Source organism: Capricornis sumatraensis, chromosome 13 (genome assembly GCF_032405125.1).
Source record: "Capricornis sumatraensis isolate serow.1 chromosome 13, serow.2, whole genome shotgun sequence".
Lineage (NCBI taxonomy): Eukaryota > Metazoa > Chordata > Mammalia > Artiodactyla > Bovidae > Capricornis > Capricornis sumatraensis.
Window position 1 is genome coordinate 59,078,268 of NC_091081.1, and position 5,956 is coordinate 59,084,223.

Below are 5,956 nucleotides of genomic sequence, written 5' to 3' on the forward strand. Positions count from 1 at the left end.
TCTCCATTTCCTGTGGTTAATCCAGTTGTTAGATAATAGATGAATGCACTTCATCTTGCAAATTAAATTATTTATTTTTCAGAAGGCAAGTTTGCTAAAATGACTGTCTAGGTTTGGACTTCCTTTCTTTTGAAGCCAACTCTCGAGCATTCCTAAAGAAATACACTAGCCATTAATCAGTTGGAGTCCAAACTTGAAATTTTGGCCACCTGCCTTTCAGGCATTAGGAGGTCACCAGTGGATTTCTGATCAGGTAATAATGTTATTAAAATTGTACTTGCGATGACAGATCAGTCATGGCACAAGTGTGTGGAGGCAAGGGAACCAACAGTGAAACTTACTTAAAAGACCTGAGAGACGCTTAGCAAATTGTCGTTATTTTGGAGAAGACATTGTATACATTTTTTTTCATGGTTTAAACACATTTTATAAACTTTTTACATCATGTATTTCTGTGTGTTGAGAATATAAAATAATAGATTTGACTTGAAATAGACATGGTGGCAGTGGAAGGAATCTGGCTTCTTCTTTCTGACAAAATGCATTATTCTCCCAAAATGAGAATACTCCTGACTTCCCCGCATGTATTAGTGATTACTTCCAGAGAATGGCTACATTCCTGGCCAGTCACTTCTATAGTAAACTGAGTTCCTCTGAAGTCTTTATGGGTAATAATCTAAAGCAGTCTTTCTGGAGACTGTGAGCTGCTTTGAATTAATTTGGGCAGAGTAACACATCACATAAAGTAGCATTTGCTTAGTGACTTTTATCCAGAAGATCAGAGGAGCTAAGATAAGACATTACTTTGCATCACAGTAATAATTAAAATTGTTATTCAATGTGAGTAGAAACATTGAGGGTCCTGTTTTATAGTGGATCAACTTAAAATGAGAACAAACTAGAGGACCTTAGTTTTCTTTTCAGCAGTTCAATTATAGGAACATTTATTCTTGCCCTTCAAGTTATTCTTTATTGGGTATCAACTATGTGTCAGGCACTGGTTTGAGAGTTTGAGATAATTGAGTGACGAAATAGAAGCATACGTAACAGTGGAGTATCTTAGAAAGCAATTAGTTCTAGTGATAAAAGGGGAGATGAGGAGTATTGGGGGAGTAGATTGTGATTTTCAATTGGATGATACTTAAGTAAAGATTTGAAGTTAAGTCAAGAAGAAAGCAGGGGAAAGTGCACTCCCTTCCGGTTGAGCAATGCACAGGCCCTTCCATGGACGCCTGTCTGGCACATTAAAGCAACAACACTGTAGCCAAAACAGAGAGCCCAGGGTTTTAGATTTGAAATAGCCACATTCTAAAAAAAGCAACTATTTCTAGTCTTTCCCGTATTTTTGAAAATATTTACTTGGAATTTACATAAATCAGTTGCAAATATTTTTTCTTGACTCATCAGTAATAGTTTCTGGCAAGCACCTCATCCATCATTGCTACAAGGTGGGGCTGATCCCCAGCCAGGAACGCCTCTCTTCGCCACACCACACACATTCTGTAATACCAGTGCTCTCTTCTGATCAGAAGACTTCAAGCGTCTTCAAAAGCCTGAAGCCTGTTTGGTTTCTTTCTTTCTTTCTTTTTTGTTTAAGAAATGCTGTGAAAGTTGCAGCCGTAAATATAGATTAGAGCTTAGTAAAGATTCTAAAAATTTGAGTCGTAAAGGTACAGTGATTCTGCTCATTATCTCACATTTAATCATCACATCTCAGTTGTCTTAGCAACCTACACAATGTTCTCATTTGCTTTTCAGTAAGCCAAAGGATGAATGGATTCTTTGTTCATGTGTTTATGAATTTCTATCACCTGATACTTGATGTCTTTCTGGCATGCTTACTGTGCCAAATAACTGTCTTTATATTCTTAACGTTCATGTAACCAAAATTAAACTCCACTTTTCCTAAAAAAGTAAATTTCTAATGGAAAAATATCCAAGCTCAGACAAACATAAATAAGCTTATATTATAAAATGTTTTTGTTGTAATTATAATTAATTTTCAAAGCTCAGCAAACTTGCCACACTCAGTTATCCAACAGATTTGACCTACACAGGCATACTTGTGAACTACAGAGAAAGAAAAAAGCCTGTTGACAGAGCTAGGTGTCCAAGAGTCAGTTCCCCCAAACTCACATGCTTGCTTCTCTCTGATGCTGTCTTGGAGTGTATGTTCTCTTATACTACATATATCTCTAGTTTTCAAGTGTGTGCTCTGCTCAGTCATGTCCGACTCTTTGCAGCCCTGTGGACTGTAGCCCTCCAGGCTCGTCTGTCCATGGGATTTTCCAGGAAATAAGACCAGAATGGGTTGCCATTTGCTACTCCAGGGGATCGTCCTGATTTAGGGATCGAACCCACATCTCTTGTGTCTCCTGCATTGCAGGGGGATTTCTAACCACTGTGCCACTTGGGAAGCCCAGGTTTTTTCAGACTCCTACCATAATAAGGTGGATGTGGCCCTGCTCACTTGACATACTAAGCAAATAATGGTAGACTGTCTGAGTTCGGATTCCAGCTGTTTGGCCTTGTTGCAAACTACTTTACTTCTCTGTACCTCAGATATCCTTATCTGTAAAATGGTAATATACCATTCTCCCATGGGGTTCTTTTAAGAACTAAATGAAGCAATGTAGGGAAGATGCTTAAAGAAGTACCTACTACCTATTAGGTGAATTTAAACAACTGGTCCTATTACAAATAGTCATAGTGATAGTATTGCCAAGTGACAGCATGACATAAAAAGACCAGAACATAATGAAGCATAATTGTAAGAATGCAAAAGGCTTAATCATATGGGATGTTGTGGCATAGTGCTAGAAGCCCTGTATGCATTAGAAATGTCTGAGGGCAACCCTTAGTACAGTCTAATGACTCTCAATAGTTGCTCACCTTGATTCTTTAGGTAAAAGTTAAATTGTGTTTATCATCATAACACATTTTAGAATTACTTCTATACAAAGGGACTTCCTTTTAAATGTGCTGTTGATTGAAATATTCTGTTCTATAGGCTTGACTTAAATAAGGGCTTGTCTGTTGCATTCTGTCATGTGATTGAAGGTGAAGGTGAAGCCACTCCGTCGTGTCCGACTCTTTGCGACCCCGTGGACTGTAGCCTATCAGACTCCTCCGTCCAGGGGATTCTCCAGGCAAGAATACTGGAGTGAAAAAAAAAAAAGAATACTGGAGTGGATTGATTAGTTTGTAGAAATTCCATACTTCTCAAAAATAATACCATCTTTTCAAGAACACACACAACCTTATTACATGAAGTGATATTGTTGTAGCCATGCATGCCGGGAAACAAACTCACTCAGAAGGACAATGCAGACAGTGGAGTGCAGTTTATTACACCCATGGCCCCAAGGCAGAGTCTCCTCTTAGCCAAGACCCCTGACCAATTTTTATGAAAACCTTATATACCCTAAGTGTACATGCTCAAATGCACCTCCCCAGACTCTCTGAAACTAGTCTGAACAAAGGAAAAGAAAGAACAGTCAAAGATAACCCGTGATAAAACCATGATGCGTATCCCTTTAACCTAGGTAGTTAACAGTGGACAACTATCAATAAGCCTGTGGTCATACCCCAATAAACATAATACAATTTATGATTCTGTTCGGTTACAAAGATAATTAGGGTATTGTTTTAGGTGACGAGCCCTGGGGCTCTTCCATTGGCAGGGGGAGGGAGGGTTGGGTTGGGAGGTGGGGTGTCTGTTTTCCCAGTTGGTATGTCGTTTCCATAGATACTGAGCATGTAGCTCAAAGTCCACAGTCCGGCCCAAGATGGAGTCCTGCTTTCAAAGTGGACCTTGTTCTGTCCGTTTCCTCTTTCATTCCCCCCTTTTGATGCTCTTAATTCATACTATGAGCATCACTCATAGGGATATATTGCACCCTGGCTGTCTGACCACCAGTTTGGGAGAATGACACCAACCTTTGGGTTACAAAGTTCATGATACACTGTAAAATGCAGGATCCACAAAGCAGAACTATCAAGGCAGCTGGTAACAATGGTAAGTATAGTTTTCTGCCAATTACCCTTCACCCATTATAGGACCAAAGTCCAGAAAGGAATGTTTTCATTTGACATTGCTTTTACCTGGTTTTTCATGTCATCTAAAGCAGCTGATACATTGCCAGATAAATCAGCAATATATACACAACATTCAATGTTAATTATAGCACAGGTCCCTTCTTGAGCAGCTGTGAGCATGTCAAAGCCATTCTATTTTGAATTACCACTTTTCTCATTTGGATTTGTTCTTCGTTTAAGGCTTGGATGGCTTTAGCACCATTTAGGAGGGCCTGTTTTGTGAAATTAGTCCAGGCCTCTACTTTAATCATAATATCTGTTGTCCCTATAAAAGGTACAAATAAGGCAGCAATATACTCATAACATTAAAACACAGACCTTGTCCACCTAGCATGTAAATAAGGTAGATTTACCAGGGCTTGTTGTAGGTTAAGCTTTATGCTGCCATGGGCAAAAGTGAATCCCAGTGTGCAGTGGCCTATCCAGCCAATTGGTAACGAAGGCCAAAGGTTAGGCCCACAAAGCCATTGAGTTCCATTTGGTGCCATCCAGTGGATTCCAGGGTTGTATTTCCAGTCAGAGCCTGGTCAATGGATGGACTGGTTGGAGTGGTATGTGACCTTGAATGTTCATTTACATTTTTTGGGGGATACGTACCCCATATATTTTAGTTCTTTTGGGTCTAATGGAGGTCACCAAACCCTACCCTTGATTCTTTTTGTTCCCAGCATATAGCAGCAGGAGTAACTGACCGTTTTCTGGGGTCATCCAGAAATATTCATCCCAGACTTGGTAGAATTGTTCAACATACCTAGAGGCCTGTCCTTCCTTGCCAGTCAAGGAGATTTTTTCCTTTTGTTCTTTAAATATTAGGTATAGCCTTTTGTTACTCCTATGAAATTGGTGTTTACATCAAATGTAACCCCATGACCCACCAAGGAAGTCCATCCATCATGAACAGAGGCATAGCCCCACAACACAGCAGTTGGAGGTGTTGTGGAAGTCCACGTAGGAATGTGTCCATGAGATGAAAACATTGTCATGAGTTGAAACGGAAGTTAAATTCAAACGGAAGTTAAATTGATGAGGCCAAGCAGCAGGAGTTGAATATGCAGCTTCATCCTGAAGGGGCTCATCCAGGATCTTCTTTTCCTTCTTCTTCTTAAGGATGATCTTAGTCTCTTGAGGGTCAGTGGGGTACCTCTGCGCAGTCCACTCAGTGTTTTCTGGGTCAGCATGGTATGTTCTCTTCATCCTCATTTGGCAGATCCAGGGAGTGACACCTTCAACTTTAACTGCTCTAGGGGTGGTTATAACAACAATGTATGGACCCTTCCACTGTGGGGCCAAGGAGTCGTGTTTCCAGTCCTTGACCCACACCTGATCTCTGGGCACAAATTTGTGAATCTGTTTCCCAAGAGAGAATGGCACCCTTTCTTGTACAAACTTAGTTTCCTGATTTATTACCTTACCCAGTTGTTCCATCTGCTGTGAAATCTCATCTCCCCTTCAGTTCAGTTCAGTTCAGTCGCTCAGTCGTGTCCGACTCTTTGTGACCCCATGAACCGCAGCACTCCAGGCCTCCCTATCCATCACCAACTCCTGGAGTTCACCCAAACCCATGTCCATACAGTCGGTGATGCCATCCAACCGTATCATCCTTTGTCGTCCCCTTCTGCTTTTGCCCTCAATCTTTCCCAGCATCAGTGTCTTTTCAAATGAGTCAGCTCCTCCCATCAGGTGGCCAAAGTATTGGAGTTTCACCTTCAACATCAGTCCATCCAGTGAACACCCAGGACTGATCTCCTTTAGGATCAACTGGTTGGATCTCCTTGCAGTCCAAGGGACTCTCAAGAGTCTTCTCCAACATCACAGTTCAAAAGCATCAATTCTTCGGTGCTCAGATTTCTTTATAGTC

The 5,956-nt window shown here is 40.8% G+C and overlaps 1 pseudogene; it reads right to left on the reverse strand.

Moving 5' to 3' along the window:
- Positions 1-3,857: 3,857 nt before the first annotated feature.
- LOC138089825 (endogenous retrovirus group PABLB member 1 Env polyprotein-like) lies at positions 3,858-5,159 on the reverse strand (annotated as a pseudogene).
- Positions 5,160-5,956: the final 797 nt, after the last annotated feature.